The sequence below is a fragment of the Pagrus major genome, chromosome 16, assembly GCF_040436345.1.
Source record: "Pagrus major chromosome 16, Pma_NU_1.0".
Classification (NCBI taxonomy): domain Eukaryota; kingdom Metazoa; phylum Chordata; class Actinopteri; order Spariformes; family Sparidae; genus Pagrus; species Pagrus major.
In genome coordinates, this window is record NC_133230.1 from 2426571 (window position 1) to 2447583 (window position 21013).

Consider the following 21013-nt stretch of genomic DNA (forward strand, 5'->3'; position numbering starts at 1 on the left):
TATAAATAAATGTATAAAAGTATTTTGGAGTTTGCTTAGCAACTGGACAACATTTTTTATCCAAATTATTTATTCAGGTTTAAAAGTGTAGTCAGATATGTTTTAAACAGGTTCTGAATAAAATGTGTTGAGTCTGAAGCGGAATTAAAAGCCTCCGCACTTCCCCCGTCGGAGCTTAACAGCGTGACACCCAGCGGAAGTAAACAGTAGCAGCTAGCAGCATTAGCTGCCTGTGTGTAATGAACGAAGTGGAAGACGGTACTGAGTCACAGCGCAGCTCATTATTGAATTAGTAATTAAAGAACAATGAGTTCAGTTGAGAGTTTGAGAGAGTTTGTCAACCAGCGACTAACTGCTGCTGCTGAAGAAATATTCCGAGTGTTTAAAACAACTATCGTCCAGTACGAGGAAGAGATCGATCGGCAGCGCGTCCTGCTGGATATCTGCTGGAAACCCCAAGTAAAGTTACACAGGACAGGTGAGGACAAGTTTATTATTTTAACAACACTAATGTTCAGAGCCCTGGAGTGGCCATAGAGGGGGAGATATGCATCGCAGCCACGTTTCACTACACGGAGCGAACAGACGAGTGTTTCCCTCGTGTTGGTTCATTCCACTCCGGGACTCCGGAGGTTCTGAGTGCCCGCTGCACGGCTGGGCTCCGTTCTATAGAAGACCGCAGCCAAACTCCACTCAAAAAATGCTGATTTTACACACAAAACGTTCAGAACAATATGAGGAGCACTAAAACTCAACAGAAAGAGGTGTGTCTCATTGAACCTATTATGAAGACATGTCGGCATTGATTTTGAGTCAGTGGGTAGGATGAGCTGGAAACTATTGGGAAAAATGTAGATTTTACATTCAAAACATTAATAACAAGTATGAGGAGCACTAAAATCCATATAACGAGGTGTGTCCTAAACACCTATTGTATTAATACAATTCGGCATTGGTTTGGAGTCAATTGGTCAGATGACCTGGAAGTGATTGAAAAAAATGTAGATTTTACATTCAAAACATTCATGGCAAAGAAAATGATGGTTTTTGCCAAATGCTACAAACACTGGAACCAAGGTATGAAATACAGAGCAGAAAATATTTCACAGAAGAAGCTATTCCAGCTCTTTATGATGAGACGAGAGGAAAGGTGGAGGATCGCTCCAGTCTGCAGAGAGAATTGTGCTCACCTGCGATGGATGGACTTCACGGGCCACAGAGTCCTACGTGAAGCAAGGACTGCCCATTTTATTGATAACGAGTGGGAAATGCACTCCTACATGCTACAAACAAGAGGGACGAGACTCATACCGGTGCTAATCACCACTCAGAGAAGTGCACTCACCTCTGAGCATGCTGTTCAGTTGCTCTTCCTGAAGAAGAACATGCATATTTGCGGATGAATTGAAACTGGCTCAGGTTTACATAATACAAGTTACTACAAATAAAGATTGATTGGTTGATTAAATAATCTCTGCCTTTTGTTCTCTGTCCCTCCAGAGCTCCCACAGCAACATGTCTGTAAGGAGGAGGAGGTTCTCGCTGACCAGCAGGTCTGTAACCAGGAGAGGAACTCCAGTCTGGACCAAGAGGACCCAGAGCCTCCAGAGATTAAAGAGGAACAGGAGGAACTCTGCACCAGTCGGGAGGGAGAGCAGCTTGCACTGAAGGTTGAGACGGATACCGTCATGTTGACTCCAACTTATGAGGAAAGTGACCACAGTGAAGCAGAACCAAAAAGTGACCACCAGCTCCTCTCTAACAACTCTCATGTAGCTGAGAGCCAAGATCAGAAAGGAGGAAAACATGGAGATTCAGGATCAGCTGGAGATGGAGAGCCAAAACAAAAGAAAAGACATCACGGAAGCAAAAGTCACAGTGATAATGCAAAAAACTCTACCTCATCAGACATTTGCCATAACACTCACCCAGATAAAAAGTCTTTCAAATGTGACACATGTGGAAAGGCTTTTAAGATTAAGTCCCTATTGAATGCTCACCTAAGAACCCACACAGGTGAGAAGCCTTATTCTTGCCAAACATGTGGGAAATCTTTCAACCGAAGTGCTCACTTAACAGTCCACTTGAGAACCCACACAGGTGAGAAACCGTATTCTTGCCAAACATGTGGGAAGACTTTCAGCACAAGTACTCACTTGACAGCCCACATGAGAACCCACACAGGTGAGACACCGTATTCTTGCCAAACATGTGGAAAGACTTTCAATAAAAACTGTAACTTAACAGTTCACATGAGAACCCACACAGGTGAGAAGCCATATACTTGCAACACATGTGGGAAAGCTTTCAGCCGAAGTGAATCCTTAACATTTCACATGAGAACCCACACAGGTGAGACACCGTATTCTTGCGGAAGATGTGGGAAGACTTTCAATAAAAACAGTAACTTAACAGTTCACATGAGAATCCACACAGGTGAGAAGCCGTATACTTGCAACACATGTGGAAAGGCTTTCAAGTTTAAGTCCCGATTGAATGCACACCTAAGAACCCACAGAGGTGAGAAACTGTATTCTTGCCAAACATGTGGGAAGACTTTCAGCCAAAGTGTTCACTTAACAGTCCACATGAGAATCCACACAGGTGAGGAGCCTTTTACCTGTGATATTTGTGGGAAGGCTTTCGGGCGTGCTACTCTCTTAACTCGTCACATGAGGGTCCACACAGGGGGGAACCGTATTCTTGCAACACATGTGGGAAGACTTTCAAATTTTGTAGTGAATTAAATCAACACGATTTGAAATATTAAAATGTTAGTTTAGTTTTAGTTAGTTTCTGTGAGTTCTAGACTTGGATTCTAATAATAATAATAAGTCAAAGTAGTTCATCAGTCAGAGCCTAAGAATCACCACTCAGAGCGACTGAGGAAGACCATCATCATCGTCATCCCCTTCATCATCTCCATCATCATTAACAAATACGTTACAGGCTGTTTAAGAAACCGTGTGGGCGGTTTCCAACGAAAGAAGATTCTTTAAGTTCAGGAGAAATTTGGTTAGGGCTCTGTTAGCATCAAACTTTTCTCTTAATATTTAACTGCTTTCACCCTACCTGCAATTTCACCATCCACCCATATTTCATTCATAAACTCATTACATTAGTCATTACAGACTCAACATCTTTCTGTTACATGTTAATCTTGTTTAGTTGCCATCTCATTTATTTAAATGAAAATAAATATATTTAACCGTATGTCGTTGTCTGTGGAGGTTTGTTTTACTGTGGAGAACCAATTGTAACTGTGTGTAGAAGCCACTACTTCAGTAATGAGATTAAATAAATTGATTTGAATAAATTGATATTGATATAATTTAACCTTGTCTAGTCGTTTGATTAATTTACTCTGGATTAGTCAAAGAGATAAAAGAACGGAGGTGGTGCCCCTATTCAAGTGATTAATACATTAATTTATACGTAGTGTTTCTCCTACATTGGCATGAGAATAAGCTGACAGTTCCTAGATGTTACTCCTCATTAAGAAGAGATCTTAAATGTTGAGTATGAATGGGAGGAATTATTACTGCAAAAAACAAACAAACTTTTAATGTTTGTATTTCAAACATTGATGCATGAAATTCTGAGTGTCACTAATGTTGCAGCTGGTAAAGGTGGAGATAATTATCTTTAAAGTACTTTATATACTGCTGTGGAGTTTAACCTTTAAAATGCATACTTTATTAGTTGATTTATATTTTGTATTAATCAGTGTAAAAAGATGTAAATTAGTAAAAGTATGTAAAGTAGCCTAAAAATTGAAATATACAAGTAAAGTTCAGTACTTCAGTGAATATACTTTATTATGTTCCACTTGTAGTTGGACAACAACACAATAAACATCATCAAACAAGCAAGTGTTTTATTTCATATTATTTTGTTTTATTTTATTTTATTTTGTATTATTTTATTTTATTTTATCTTAATTTATATTATTGAACTGTTCATTTAAAAGTAGCGACCTAAAGGAGTGCCATCACATCACGTGTCAATAACTTCATGCTGATTTGCCCATATTTGTGAAAATGATTAAAAAGTCAATCTAATCGGTCTCATGTGTCCCACTTATTATCGCTCCTCGTGTCTTGCTTTTAGTAGTACCCACCTAACCTCATCTATCTGCGTGGGCCTTTTTAAAGCCCTTTCGCCCACACCTACCTACTTCTCCTAATTGGTCACTTTGGTAGATTTAGGGTTTCTCTATCCAATAGACAAAAGAGGAGTTGACCGGCCTCCTATGGAATGTCACCTCCTCTATAGATTACCTACTCTGCTGATGTCATTCTTTGGGACTTGTGCCCTAAAACTGACCTGACTGTCTCACTGTCCTTTTGGGGCAATGTATAGTTGAGCCGGCTCCTGACCATTTGGCATAACAGTTAAACTCTATTATCTTGTCCTCCAACTGCCCTCCAAAACACACATAGAACTGACTAATTACTCTAATGTCACTTAACAGATGATCTCCCCATCTGACACCTTCCTTAACCCCCACAACCCAAAGTACCAGGTGGAAATCAAATCATAGCTCAGAATGTGTAGTGACACAGACACCTCGTAACCAAAAAGTTAGCTGTTAGTTCAAAGTAGCAGTTTAGAAAAGAGTGGCACATTTCTTTGTGGAATTAAGCAGAGTAGATCTACACCTTAATTCAAGGAGTACAACAAACATAGTGTAAACACACTGTGTAAAAACAATTAAAAAAAATGGTGTTAAATATAGTTAATTAAATTAATATAAATGTATAAAAGTATTTTGGACTTTGCTTAGCAACTGGACAACATTTTTTATCCAAATTATTTATTGAAGTTTAAAAGTGTAGTCAGATATGTTTTAAACAGGTTCTGAATAAAATGTGTTCAGTCTGAAGCGGAAATAAAAGCCTCCGCACTTCCCCCGTCGGAGCTTAACAGCGTGACACCCAGCGGAAGTAAACAGTAGCAGCTAGCAGCATTAGCTGCCTGTGTGTAATGAACGAAGTGGAAGACGGTACTGAGTCACAGCGCAGCTCATTATTGAATTAGTAATTAAAGAACAATGAGTTCAGTTGAGAGTTTGAGAGAGTTTGTCAACGAGCGACTAACTGCTGCTGCTGAAGAAATATTCCGAGTGTTTAAAACAACTATCGTCCAGTACGAGGAAGAGATCGATCGGCAGCGCGTCCTGCTGGATATCTGCTGGAAACCCCAAGTAAAGTTACACAGGACAGGTGAGGACAAGTTTATTATTTTAACAACACTAATGTTCAGAGCCCTGGAGTGGCCATAGAGGGGGAGATATGCATCGCAGCCACGTTTCACTACACGGAGCGAACAGACGAGTGTTTCCCTCGTGTTGGTTCATTCCACTCCGGGACTCCGGAGGTTCTGAGTGCCCGCTGCACGGCTGGGCTCCGTTCTATAGAAGACCGCAGCCAAACTCCACTCAAAAAATGCTGATTTTACACACAAAACGTTCAGAAAACTATGAGGAGCACTAAAACTCAACAGAAAGAGGTGTGTCTCATTGAACCTATTATGAAGACATGTCGGCATTGATTTTGAGTCAGTGGGTCAGATGAGCTGGAAACTATTGGGAACAATGTAGATTTTACATCCAAAACATTAATAACAAGGAAAATTACATTTTTCTTAATCAAATGCTACAAACACTGGAACCAAGGTATGAAATACAGAGCAGAAAATATTTCACACTAACCCCAGCTGCTTTGCTCAGATGAGGGCTTGAATATTGTTTCTGTCTTTTTTACTTTATCAACGGTGATATGTTGTGGTTTCTTTTGTGTGACAAATGTACTCATTGTAAGTTGCTTTGGAAAAAAGTGTCTGCTTAATGCCCTCAATGTAAATGTAAATGTTCCAGCTCTTTATGATGAGATGATTGAAAAGACCCTAACCCTTCACGGCCACAGAGTCCTACGTGAAGCAAGGACTGCCCATTTTATTGATAACGAGTGGGAAACGCACTCCTACATGCTACAAACAAGAGGGACGAGACTCATACCGGTGCTAATCACCACTCAGAGAAGTGCACTCACCTCTGAGCATGCTGTTCAGTTGCTGTTCAGTTGCTGATCAGTTGCTGTTCCTGAAGAAGAACATGCATATTTGAGGATGAATTGAAATGTGCTCAGGTTTACATAATACAAGTTACTACAAATAAAGGTTGATTGGTTGATTAAATAATCTCTGCCTTTTGTTCTCTGTCCCTCCAGAGCTCCCACAGCAACATGTCTGTAAGGAGGAGGAGGTTCTTGCTGACCAGCAGGTCTGTAACCAGGAGAGGAACCCCAGTCTGGACCAAGAGGACCCAGAGCCTCCAGAGATTAAAGAGGAACAGGAGGAACTCTGCACCAGTCGGGAGGGAGAGCAGCTTGTACTGAAGGTTGAGACGGATACTGTCATGTTGACTCCAACTTATGAGGAAAGTGACCACAGTGAAGCAGAACCAAAAAGTGACCACCAGCTCCTCTCCAGCAACTCTCATGTAGCTGAGAGCCAAGATCAGAAAGGAGGAAAACATGGAGATTCAGGATCAGCTGGAGATGGAGAGCCAAAACAAAAGAAAAGACATCAAGGAAGCAAAAGTCACAGTGATAATGCAAAAAACTCTACCTCATCAGACATTCACCATAACACTCACCCAGGTAAAAAGTCTTTCAAATGTGACACATGTGGAAAGGCTTTTAAGTTCTCGTCCCTATTGAATGCTCACCTAAGAACCCACACAGGTGAGAAACCGTATTCTTGCCAAACATGTGGAAAGACTTTCAATAAAAACAGTAACTTAACAGTTCACATGAGAACCCACACAGGTGAGAATCCTTATTCTTGCAACACATGTGGGAAAGATTTCAAGACTCATAGTAAATTGCATCTGCACATGAGAACCCACACCGGTGAGAAACCGTATACTTGCAAAACATGTGGAAAAGCTTTCAGCCAAAGTGCAACCTTAACAGTCCACATGAGAATCCACACTGGTGAGAATCCTTATTCTTGCAACACATGTGGGAAAGATTTCAAGACTCATAGTAAATTGAATCTGCACATGAGAACCCACACCGGTGAGAAACCATATACTTGCAAAACATGTGGGAAAGCTTTCAACCGTAGTGCTGACTTAACAGTCCACATGAGAACCCACACAGGTGAGAAGCCGTATTCTTGCAACACATGTGGGAAGACTTTCAAGGACAGCAGTGCCATAAAATGTCACATGAGAATCCACACATTTGAGAAGCCATAATTTTGAAAGACCTGGGGGAAAAGTTTCTCTGCTCAGTCTGCTTTGAAGAGACATTTGAGGACACGTACAGGCGAGTAGCTTTGTATTTGCGAAATATGTTGAATGTGATTCAGTTCTAGTGTTTCATGCATAATTGCAGAACTTTTACTTGAAATTATATACTTGAAAAATCCTCAGAGGCTCAATATACACAGGAGAAATGATGAGCTGAAAGCTGAAGTTTTACAAGTTCCCCTTGAGACGATGTCACAATATGTTTGTGTCAATATCTTCATGCTGATTTGCCCATATTTGTGAAAATGATGATTAAATAGTCTAGTTAATCAGTCTCATGTGTCCCACTTATTATCGCTCCTCGTGTCATGCTTTTCTATAAACATTTATATGTTAAATACTTGTAGTTTTTCCAGTAGCTTCCATGTAAGTAACCAGAAAGTTAGCTGTTAGTTCAAAGTAGCAGTTTAGAAAAGAGTGGCACATTTCTTTGTGGGATTAAGCAGAGTAGATCTACACCTTAATACAAGGAGTACAACAAACATAGTGTAACCACACTGTGTAAAAACAGTATAAGAATGGTGTTAAATATAGTTAATTAAATTCATATAAATAAAAGTATTTGGGAGTATGTTTAGCAACTGGACAACATTTTTTGTCCAAATTATTTATTCAGGTTTAAAAGTGTAGTCAGATATGTTTTAAACAGGTTCTGAATAAAATGTGTTCAGTCTGAAGCGGAAATAAAAGCCTCCGCACTTCCCCCGTCGGAGCTTAACAGCGTGACACCCAGCGGAAGTAAACAGTAGCAGCTAGCAGCATTAGCTGCCTGTGTGTAATGAACGAAGTGGAAGACGGTACTGAGTCACAGCGCAGCTCATTATTGAATTAGTAATTAAAGAACAATGAGTTCAGTTGAGAGTTTGAGAGAGTTTGTCAACGAGCGACTAACTGCTGCTGCTGAAGACATATTCCGAGTGTTTAAAACAACTATCGTCCAGTACGAGGAAGAGATCGATCGGCAGCGCGTCCTGCTGGATATCTGCTGGAAACCCCAAGTAAAGTTACACAGGACAGGTGAGGACAAGTTTATTATTTTAACAACACTAATGTTCAGAGCCCTGGAGTGGCCATAGAGGGGGAGATATGCATCGCAGCCACGTTTCACTACATGGAGTGAACAGACGAGTGTTTCCCTCGTGTTGGTTCATTCCACTCCGGGACTCCGGAGGTTCTGAGTGCCCGCTGCACGGCTGGGCTCCGTTCTATAGAAGACCGCAGCCAAACTCCACTCAAAAAATGCTGATTTTACACACAAAACGTTCAGAAAACTATGAGGAGCACTAAAACTCAACAGAAAGAGGTGTGTCTCATTGAACCTATTATGAAGACATGTCGGCATTGATTTTGAGTCAGTGGGTCAGATGAGCTGGAAACTATTGGGAAAAATGTAGATTTTACATCCAAAACATTAATAACAAGGAAAATTCAATTTTTCTTAATCAAATGCTACAAACACTGGAACCAAGGTATGAAATACAGAGCAGAAAATATTTCACACTAACCCCAGCTGCTTTGCTCAGATGAGGGCTTGAATATTGTTTCTGTCTTTTTTACTTTATCAACGGTGATATGTTGTGGTTTCTTTTGTGTGACAAATGTACTCATTGTAAGTTGCTTTGGAAAAAAGTGTCTGCTTAATGCCCTCAATGTAAATGTAAATGTTCCAGCTCTTTATGATGAGATGATTGAAAAGACCCTAACCCTTCACGGCCACAGAGTCCTACGTGAAGCAAGGACTGCCCATTTTATTGATAACGAGTGGGAAACGCACTCCTACATGCTACAAACAAGAGGGACGAGACTCATACCGGTGCTAATCACCACTCAGAGAAGTGCACTCACCTCTGAGCATGCTGTTCAGTTGCTGTTCAGTTGCTGTTCAGTTGCTGTTCCTGAAGAAGAACATGCATATTTGAGGATGAATTGAAATGTGCTCAGGTTTACATAATACAAGTTACTACAAATAAAGGTTGATTGGTTGATTAAATAATCTCTGCCTTTTGTTCTCTGTCCCTCCAGAGCTCCCACAGCAACATGTCTGTAAGGAGGAGGAGGTTCTTGCTGACCAGCAGGTCTGTAACCAGGAGAGGAACTCCAGTCTGGACCAAGAGGACCCAGAGCCTCCAGAGATTAAAGAGGAACAGGAGGAACTCTGCACCAGTCGGGAGGGAGAGCAGCTTGTACTGAAGGTTGAGACGGATACCGTCATGTTGACTCCAACTTATGAGGAAAGTGACCACAGTGAAGCAGAACCAAAAAGTGACCACCAGCTCCTCTCCAACAACTCTCATGTAGCTGAGAGCCAAGATCAGAAAGGAGGAAAACATGGAGATTCAGGATCAGCTGGAGATGGAGAGCCAAAACAAAAGAAAAGACATCAGGGAAGCAAAAGTCACAGTGATAATGCAAAAAACTCTACCTCATCAGACATTCACCATAACACTCACCCATGTAAAAAGTCTTTCAAATGTGACACATGTGGAAAGGCTTTTAAGTTTAAGTCCCTATTGAATGCACACCTAAGAACCCACACAGGTGAGAAGCCTTATTCTTGCAAAACATGTGGGAAGACTTTCAGCCGAAGTTCTCACTTAACAGACCACATGAGAACCCACACAGGTGAGAAACTGTTTTCTTGCAAAACATGTGGGAATGATTTCAGGTTTCCTTCTGACTTGAGACTTCACATGCGAACCCACACAGGTGAGAAGCCGTATACTTGCAAAACATGTGGAAAAGCTTTCAGCCAATGTGCAAACTTAAAAGTCCACATGAGAACCCACACAGGTGAGAAATTGTTTTCTTGCAACACATGTGGGAAGACTTTCAAGCAAAACCGTAACTTAAAAGGTCACATGAGAATCCACACAGGTGAGAGGCCTTTTATCTGTGAAGTTTGTGGGAAGGCTTTCAGGCTTCGTGCTACCTTAACTTGTCACATGAGAATCCACACTGGTGAGAAGCCGTATACTTGCAAAACATGTGGGAAAGCTTTCAGCCGAAGTGAATCCTTAACACTTCACATGAGAATCCACACAGGTGAGAAGCCGTATAATTGCAAAACATGTGGGAAAGCTTTCAGCGGAACTGGATACTTAGCAGTCCACATGAGAATCCACAAAGGTGAGATGCCGTATACTTGCCAAACATGTGGGAAGACTTTCAGGCAAAACGGTAACTTAAAATGTCACATGAGAATCCACACAGGTGAGAAACCATTTTCTTGCAACACATGTGGGAAAACAGTACGTGATTCATCTAGTTTGAAAAGGCACATGAGAACCCACACAGGTGAGAAGCCATAATTTTGAAAGACCTGGGGGAACAGTTTCTCTGATCAGTCTGCTTTGAAGAGACATTTGAGGACACGTACAGGCGAGTAGCTTTGTATTTGTGAAATATGTTGGAGGTGATTCAGTTCTAGTGTTTCATGCATAATTCCAGAACTTTAACTTGAAATTATATACTTGAAAAATCCTCAGAGGCTCAATATACACAGGAGAAATGATGAGCTGAAAGCTGAATGTGTATAATTTCCCATTGAGAAGATGTCACAATATGTTTGTGTCAATATCTTCATGCTGATTTGCCCATATTTGTGAAAATGATGATTAAAAAGTCGAGTTAATCGGTCTCATGTGTCCCACTTATTATCGCTCCTCGTGTCTTGCTTTTCTACAAACATCTATATGTTAAATACTTGTAGTTTTTCCAGTAGCTTCCATGTAAGTAACCAAAAAGTAAGCTGTTAGTTCAAAGTAGCAGCTTAGAAAAGAGTGGCACATTTCTTTGTGGGATTAAGCAGAGTAGATCTACACCTTAATTCAAGGAGTACAACAAACATAGTGTAAACACACTGTGTAAAAATAGTATAAAAATGGTGTTAAATATAGTTAATTAAATTAATATAAATAAAAGTTTTGGGGAGTTTGCTTAGCAACTGGACAACATTTTTTGGTCAAATTATTTATTGAAGTTTAAAAGTGTAGTCAGATATGTTTTAAACAGGTTCTGAATAAAATGTGTTCAGTCTGAAGCGGAATTAAAAGCCTCCGCACTTCCCCTGTCGGAGCTTAACAGCGTGACACCCAGCGGAAGTAAACAGTAGCAGCTAGCAGCATTAGCTGCCTGTGTGTAATGAACGAAGTGGAAGACGGTACTGAGTCACAGCGCAGCTCATTATTGAATTAGTAATCAAAGAACAATGAGTTCAGTTGAGAGTTTGAGAGAGTTTGTCAACGAGCGACTAACTGCTGCTGCTGAAGAAATATTCCGAGTGTTTAAAACAACTATCGTCCAGTACGAGGAAGAGATCGATCGGCAGCGCGTCCTGCTGGATATCTGCTGGAAACCCCAAGTAAAGTTACACAGGACAGGTGAGGACAAGTACTTCAGTGAAGTTAGTTTTAAGTTGGATATTCGACAGACATTAACAAGCCTATCCAACATTTCGAGTGCACCCGTATTGCAGACTTTACAGTTAACGCACGGAGAAGACGGCTACGGCGTGTACCGACTTCCTGTTTTCAACATAAAAATGTGGGATATTTAAAACTATTGGGAAGCTATTGAGCTAAAATGCTACTATTTACATACAGCCTAAAAATTTATAAGAATTATGAACAGATGTCAAATGTAATGTAATATGTTCTATAGAACAAAACGTTCAGAACAATATGAGGAGCACTAAAACTCAACAGAAAGAGGTGTGTCTCATTGAACCTATTATGAAGACATGTCGGCATTGATTTTGAGTCAGTTGGTCACATGAGCTGGAAACTATTGGGAACAATGTAGATTTTACATTAAAAAAATTCATGACAACGAAAATGATGTTTTTTGCCAAATGCTACAAACACTGGAACCAAGGTATGAAATACAGAGCAGAACATATTTCACAGAAGAAGCTATTCCAGCTCTTTATGAATAGACGAGAGGAAAGGTGGAGGATCGCTCCAGTCTGCAGACAGAATTGTGCTCACCTGCGATGGATGGACTTCACGGGCCACAGAGTCCTACGTGAAGCAAGGACTGCCCATTTTATTGATAACGAGTGGGATATGCACTCCTACATACTACAAACAAGAGGGACGAGACTCATACCGGTGCTAATCACCACTCAGAGAAGTGCACTCACCTCTGAGCATGCTGTTCAGTTGCTGTTCAGTTGCTGTTCAGTTGCTGTTCCTGAAGAAGAACATGCATATTTGAGGATGAATTGAAATGTGCTCAGGTTTACATAATACAAGTTACTATAAAAAAAGGTTGATTGGTTGATTAAATAATCTCTGCCTTTTGTTCTCTGTCCCTCCAGAGCTCCCACAGCAACATGTCTGTAAGGAGGAGGAGGTTCTCACTGACCAGCAGGTCTGTAACCAGGAGAGGAACTCCAGTCTGGGCCAAGAGGACCCAGAGCCTCCAGAGATTAAAGAGGAACAGGAGGAACTCTGCACCAGTCGGGAGGGAGAGCAGCTTGTACTGAAGGTTGAGACGGATGCCGTCATGTTGACTCCAACTTATGAGGAAAGTGACAACAGTGAAGCAGAACCAAAAAGTGACCACCAGCTCCTCTCCAACAACTCTCATGTAGCTGAGAGCCAAGATCAGAAAGGAGGAAAACATGGAGATTCAGGATCAGCTGGAGATGGAGAGCCAAAACAAAAGAAAAGACATCACAGAAGTAAAAGTCACAGTGAAAATGCAAAAAACTCTACCTCATCAGACATTCACCATAACACTCACCCAGGTAAAACGTCTTTCAATTGTGACACATGTGGAAAGGCTTTTAAGTTTAAGTACCGATTGAATACACACCTAAGAACCCACAGAGGTGAGAAGCCTTATTCTTGCAACACATGTGGGAATGATTTCAGGTTTCCTTCTGACTTGAGAGTTCACATGAGAATCCACACAGGTGAGAAGCCGTATACTTGCAAAACATGTGGGAAAGCTTTCAGCCGAAGTGCTCACTTAACAGTCCACATGAGAACCCACACAGGTGAGAAACCGTTTTCTTGCCAAACATGTGGGAAGACTTTCATCACAAGTACTCACTTGACAGCCCACATGAGAACCCACACAGGTGAGACACCGTATTCTTGCCAAACATGTGGAAAGACTTTCAATAAAAACAGTAACTTAACAGTCCACATGAGAACCCACACAGGTGAGAAACCGTATACTTGCAACACATGTAGGAAGACTTTCAGCCGAAGTGAATCCTTAACATTTCACATGCGAACCCACACAGGTGAGACACCGTATTCTTGTGGAACATGTGGGAAGACTTTCAATAAAAACAGTAACTTAACAGTTCACATGAGAATCCACACAGGTGAGAAGCCTTTTACCTGTGATATTTGTGGGAAGGCTTTCGGGCTTGGTACTCACTTAACTCGTCACATGAGGGTCCACACAGGGAGGAACCGTATTCTTGCAACACATGTGGGAAGACTTTCAAATTTTGTAGTGAATTAAATCAACACAATTTGAAACATTAAAATGTTTGTTTAGTTTTAGTTAGTTTCTGTGAGTTTTAGACTTGAATTCTAATAATAATAAGTTAAAGTAGTTCATCAGTCAGAGCCTAAGAATCACCACTCAGAGCGACTGAACAAGACCATCATCGTCATCCCCTTCATCATCTCCATCATCATTAACAAAGACGTTACAGCGACAGGCTGTTTAAGAAACCGTGTGAGCGGTTTCCAACGAAAGAAGATTCTTTAAGTTCAGGAGAAATTTGGTCAGGGCTCTGTTAGCATCAAACTTTTCTCTTAATATTTAACTGCTTTCACCCTACCTGCAATTTCACCATCCGCCCATATTTCATTCATAAACTCATTACATTAGTCATTACAGACTCACCGTCTTTCTGTTACATGTTAATCTTGTTTGGTTGCCATCTCATTTACTTAAATGAAAATAAATATATTTAACCGTATGTCGTTGTCTGTCGAGGTTTGTTTTGATGTGGAGAACCAATGGTAACTGTGTGTAGAAGCCACTACTGCAGTAATGAGATTAAATACATTGATATTGATATCACGGGAAAACGGAGGAAATAAAATGTATGAATGCATGGCCCTTTAGGGCTTCTGTAGAATTAAGCAGAGTAGATCTACACCTTAATACAAGGAGTACAACAAACAGTGTAAACACACTGTGTAAAAACAGTATAACAATGGTGTTAAATATAGTTAATTAAATTAATATAAATAAATGTATAAAAGTATTTTGGAGTTTGCTTAGCAACTGGACAACATTTTTTGTCCAAATTATTTATTGAAGTTTAAAAGTGTAGTCAGATATGTTTTAAACAGGTTCTGAATAAAATGTGTTCAGTCTGAAGCGGAAATAAAAGCCTCCGCACTTCCCCCGTCGGAGCTTAACAGCGTGACACCCAGCGGAAGTAAACAGTAGCAGCTAGCAGCATTAGCTGCCTGTGTGTAATGAACGAAGTGGAAGACGGTACTGAGTCACAGTGCAGCTCATTATTGAATTAGTAATTAAAGAACAATGAGTTCAGTTGAGAGTTTGAGAGAGTTTGTCAACGAGCGACTAACTGCTGCTGCTGAAGAAATATTCCGAGTGTTTAAAACAACTATCGTCCAGTACGAGGAAGAGATCGATCGGCAGCGCGTCCTGCTGGATATCTGCTGGAAACCCCAAGTAAAGTTACACAGGACAGGTGAGGAAAAGTACTTCAGTGAAGTTAGTTTTAAGTTGGATATTCGACAGACATTCACAAGCCTATCCAACATTTCGAGTGCACCCGTATTGCAGACTTTACAGTTAACGCACGGAGAAGACGGCTACGGCGTGTACCGACTTCCGGTTTTCAAAATAAAAATGTGGGACATTTAAAGCAGACATTCTGGCTGTGTCCGCCTTCGAAGGGCGCATCTGAAGGCCAATTACGTCACAACGCTGCGCGAAGGCTGTCCGAATTCGAAGGCTCCTTCAAATGCAGCCTTCATGTCCCCTTGTTGGAGGACGCAGCGCTACTGTCCTTCGCGGCCTCCCATATCCCAATATCCTTTGCGCGCCGCTCAGTCCCGAAACAGAAGCGGGAAAGAAAGAGAAAATGGCGACATCAAGTGGCGCAGACATGACATTCAAATGTGAGTTTTGGCTTTATACTCGGTTTTTACTCATTTGAACCTCCAACGCCAGATATGTTAAACTTCAAGTAAAATAAAACCCTCAAATTTGAACTTTAAACTTGAGTTAAAATACGTGACGCTGGTAATGTTGTGGTAAATATAGTTGTTATTCACCAATGGGTTAATGTTTATTTTGTAATGTTGGTAATTCAATTTAGATTTGACAGATTGTACACACACAAATAAATGTACACGTTTGGTAGATTTTAACCAAAACAGACTTTAATGCCCCAACGTCCCATTTAACAACAGTGGACGCGGCCTTGAAGGATGCAGCCCCTGAATTTGGACACAGCCACTGTGTTTAAAGCTATTGAGCTAAAATGCTACTATTTACATATAACCTAAAAATTAATAAAAATTATGAACAGATGTAAAATGTAAAAACAAGAGGTGTATCTCATGCAGCCGGTGTAGTTACATGATCCCACACTGATTTTGAGTCAATTGATCACATGACCTGGGAGCTATTGAGCTATAATGCTAAGATTTACATATAAAGAGAAAGATGTGTGTCTCATTGAACCTATTATGAAGACATGTCGGCATTGATTTTGAGTTAGTGGGTCTGATGAGCTGGAAACTATTGGGAAAAATGTATATTTTACATTCAAAACATTCATGACAAGGAAAATGATGTTTTTTGCCAAATAGTACAAACACTGGAACCAAGGTATGAAACACAGAGCAGAACATATTTCACAGAAGAAGCTATTCCAGCTCTTTATGATGAGACGACAGGAAAGGTGGAGGATCGCTCCAGTCTGCAGAGAGAATTGTGCTCACCTGCGATGGATGGACTTCACAGGCCACAGAGTCCTACGTGAAGCAAGGACTGCCCATTTTATTGATAACGAGCGGGAAACGCACTCCTACATGCTACAAACAAGAGGGATGCAGGAGACTCATCCCGGTGCTAATCACCACTCAGAGAAGTGCACTCACCTCTGAGCATGCTGTTCAGTTGCTGTTCAGTTGCTGTTCAGTTGCTGTTCCTGAAGAAGAACATGCATATTTGAGGATGAATTGAAATGTGCTCAGGTTTACATAATACAAGTTACTACAAATAAAGGTTGATTGGTTGATTAAATAATCTCTGCCTTTTGTTCTCTGTCCCTCCAGAGCTCCCACAGCAACATGTCTGTAAGGAGGAGGAGGTTCTCGCTGACCAGCAGGTTTGTAACCAGGAGAGGAACTCCAGTCTGGACCAAGAGGACCCAGAGCCTCCAGAGATTAAAGAGGAACAGGAGGAACTCTGCACCAGTCGGGAGGGAGAGCAGCTTGTACTGAAGGTTGAGACGGATACCGTCATGTTGACTCCAACTTATGAGGAAAGTGACCACAGTGAAGCAGAACCAAAAAGTGACCACCAGCTCCTCTCTAACAACTCTCATGTAGCTGAGAGCCAAGATCAGAAAGGAGGAAAACATGGAGATTCAGGATCAGCTGGAGATGGAGAGCCAAAACAAAAGAAAAGACATCACAGAAGCAAAAGTCACAGTGATAATGCAAAAAACTCTACCTCATCAGACATTCACCATAACACTCACCCAGGTAAAAAGTCTTTCAAATGTGACACATGTGGAAAGGCTTTTAAGATTAAGTCCCTATTGAATACACACCTAAGAACCCACACAGGTGAGAAGCCTTATACTTGCAAAACATGTGGGAAAGCTTTCAGCCGAAGTGAATCCTTAACATTTCACATGAGAATCCACACAGGTGAGAAGCTGTATTCTTGCCAAACATGTGGGAAGACTTTCAATAAAAACAGTAACTTAACAGTTCACATGAGAATCCACACTGGTGAGAAGCTGTATTCTTGCCAAACATGTGGGAAGACTTTCCGCACAAGTTCTCACTTAACAACCCACATGCGAATCCACACAGGTGAGAAGCCGTATACTTGCAACATGTGTGAGAAGACTTTCAAATCTTGTACTGAATTAAATCGACACATGAGATTCCACACAGGTGAGAAGCCTTTTACCTGTGATATTTGTGGGAAGGCTTTCGTGCTTCGTCCTCAGTTAACTCGTCACATGAGGGTCCACACAGGTGAGAAGCCGTATTCTTGCAACACATGTGGGAAGACTTTCAAATTTTGTAGTGAATTAAATCAACACGATTTGAAACATTAAACATGTTAGTTTAGTTTTAGTTTGTCTAATAATAATAAGTCAAAGTAGTTCATCAGTCAGAGCCTAAGAATCACCACTCAGAGCGACTGAAGAAGACCATCATCATCGTCATCCTCTTCATCATCATTAACAAATATGTTACAGGCTGTTTAAGAAACCGTGTGAGCGGTTTCCAATGAAAGAAGATTCTTTAAGTTCAGGAGAAATTTGGTCAGGGCTCTGTTAGCATCAAACTTTTCTCTTAATATTTAACTGCTTTCACCCTACCTGCAATTTCACCATCCACCCATATTTCATTCATAAACTCATTACATTAGTCATTACAGACTCACCGTCTTTCTGTTACATGTTAATCTTGTTTAGTTGCCATCTCATTTATTTCAATGAAAATAAATATATTTAACCGTATGTCGTTGTCTGTGGAGGTTTGTTTTACTGTGGAGAACCAATGGTAACTGTGTGTAGAAGCCACTACTGCAGTAATGAGATTAAATAAATTGAATTGAAAAAGTTGATATAAGTTAACCTTGTCTAGTCGAATTTGATTGATTTCCTCCAGATTAGTCAAAGAGATAAAAGAACGGAGGTGGTGCTCCTATTCAAGTGATTAATACATTAATTTATACGTAGTTTTTCTCCTACATTGGCATGAGAATAAGTTGACAGTTCCTGGATGTTACTCCTCATTAAGAAGAGATCTTAAATGTTGAGTATGAATGGGAGGAATTATTACTTTTAACAAACTTTTAATGTTTGTATTTCAAACATTGATGCATGAAATTCTGAGTGTCACTAATGTTGCAGCTGGTAAAGGTGGAGATAATTATCTTGAAAGTACTTTATATACTGCTGTGGAGTTTAACCTATGAAATGCATACTTTATTAGTTGATTTATATTTTGTATTAAGCAATGTTAATAAAAGGAAATTAATAAAAGCACGTAAAGTAGCCTAGAAATGGAAATACACAAGTAAAGTTCAGTACTTCAGTGAATATACTTTATTATATTCCACTTGTAGTTGGACAACAACACAATAAACATCATCAAACAAACAAGTGTTTTATTTCATATCATTTTTATTTTTTTTGTATTATTTTATTTTATCTCACCTGATATTTTATTTTATTTTATTTTCATTGAACTGTTCATTTAAAAGCATCGACCTAAAGAAGTGCCATCACGAGTGGGGGAGTCTGTTACCAGATTAACATTTATATACTTACCTTTTTAGCGCAGGACCTTTTTTTTAAAACATTTTTATAACACCCAACATAAAAGTAAGAACATCATTTTACTCAATATTCACGAAATCTGACCCACTTCAATCATTATTATCTAAATTAAAAGACATGTTGACAGCGCGCCACCCCTCCGGACCGAGTTGGTTTCGCCCGTGTGTCCCCAGCATCAGACGCACATGTTGGGTGTGTTGTGTTGAGGATTGCAGCGATATTTCAGCATTTCTCAGAGCTGTGTGTGCTGTCACGTCGCTGTTTGCTCTCTACAGACCACAGTTAACATGAGATAAGCCTCACAGTCAATGAGAAAGTCTTTAAAAACCAGAGTTACTGGAGGAAACAGAGCAGAGGAGGCTGACACGCGTCCCGACGTGGCTGCAGGCGGCTGCTGAGTGACTCCACCTGACTGAAGGTATGTCCGCCGACACACACACTGCCTGACCGTCCCCGTGTGTGTCTGTGTGTGTGTGTGAGCCTGCATCATCCATTTAATAATCGATACACAATGCACATGTCTGTGCACAGTCTGCTGTGCTCGGTGTCGCCGGCTAGCAGCTCTGTTAGCTTCCAGTCAGCTGTCAGAGCTCCATGTGAGCTTCGGACCGCTGCTGCTCCGCTAAATGAAATATTAATGAAACCTGGTTCAAGAGCAAGAAGTGAGACGGTTCGTGGAGGTGATTCGGTGTTTATGTCTGTGGAAGAGTCGCTTTTTGTTCAGTGAATGAGAAAACGCTGAGTTAGCCGCCGGGTGCTGAGCAGTGCCACGTAGCTAACCGGCTAATGAGGCAGAGCAGCCGGCGAGGATGTGCACAATCACTGCAGGAGGACCGGAGGGCTGTGCAGGGGCCGAGTACTCGGATACTTTACTCAGGGGAGAGTACTCATACCACACTGTGCAGGGGCCGAGTACTCGGATACTTTACTCAGGGGAGAGTACTCATACCACACTGTGCAGGGGCCGAGTACTCGGATACTTTACTCAAGAAGGAGTACTGATAACACACTGTGCAGGGGCCGAGTACTCGGATACTTTACTCAGGGAAGAGTACTCATACCACACTGTGCAGGGGCCGAGTACTCGGATACTTTACTCAGGGAAGAGTACTCATACCACACTGTGCAGGGGCCGAGTACTCGGATACTTTACTCAGGGAAGAGTACTCATACCACACTGTGCAGGGGCCGAGTACTCGGATACTTTACTCAGGGAAGAGTACTCATACCACACTGTGCAGGGGCCGAGTACTCGGATACTTTACTCAAGAAGGAGTACTGATAACACACTGTGCAGGGGCCGAGTACTCGGATACTTTACTCAGGGAAGAGTACTCATACCACACTGTGGAGGGGCCAAGTACTCGGATACTTTACTCAGGGAAGAGTACTCATACCACACTGTGCAGGGGCCGAGTACTCGGATACTTTACTCAGGGAAGAGTACTCATACCACACTGTGCAGGGGCCGAGTACTCGGATACTTTACTCAGGGAAGAGTACTCATACCACACTGTGGAGGGGCTGAGTACTCGGGTACTCTACTGATACCACTCTGTGGAGGGGCTGAGTACTCGGATACTTTACTGATACCACACTGTGGAGAGGCTGAGTACTCGGATACTTAACTGTTACCACACTGTGGAGGGGCCCAGTACCCGGATACTTTTCTCAGGGTAGAGTACTGATACCACACTGTGGAGGGACTGAAGGAGTACGTGGATACCATATTGTAAAAAAAGTACTCCATTACAAGTTAAAATCCTGCATTAATAATCCTAACAAACTAAAAGTATTGATGCCACACTGTGGAGGAACTGAGGGAGTACTCGGATAATTTACTGAAAGGAGAATACTGATACCCCTGCAAAAAATACTCAATTACAAGCCCTGCATTAAAAGTGCTACTTAACTAAAAGTACAAACAAAAAAAAAAGTGTAAATACTCCATTACAAGTAAAAATCCTCCATTGAAAATGCTGCTAATGTGAAAGTATTGATTCCACACCTGTAGATTTCCAGCAGGTGAACCAGCAGGTGAACCAGCAGGTGATTGGCTGCATTATGAAGATTTTTCTCTAGTTTTAACTTTCGACGAGCAGGTTTTTTACTGCACAGAGAGACAGAAGGAATATGTTTTCTTCTCCTGCTGA

At 41.1% G+C, this 21013-nt stretch overlaps 1 protein-coding gene and 2 pseudogenes across 1 annotated transcript in view; all 3 read left to right on the plus strand.

Annotated features, from left to right (window-relative positions):
* The first annotated feature begins 225 nt into the window (after nucleotides 1-225).
* LOC141010206 (uncharacterized) lies at nucleotides 226-10939 on the plus strand (annotated as a pseudogene).
* A 1699-nt stretch (nucleotides 10940-12638) lies between these two features.
* LOC141010333 (uncharacterized) lies at nucleotides 12639-18019 on the plus strand (annotated as a pseudogene).
* A 995-nt stretch (nucleotides 18020-19014) lies between these two features.
* Nucleotides 19015-21013, plus strand: part of brf1a (BRF1 general transcription factor IIIB subunit a) — a 90876-nt gene continuing 88877 nt past the window's right edge. Inside the window, exon 1 of the mRNA XM_073483926.1 lies at nucleotides 19015-19278. The gene's annotated coding sequence lies outside the window, so the exon portion shown is untranslated. The remainder of the gene's footprint in view (nucleotides 19279-21013) is intronic.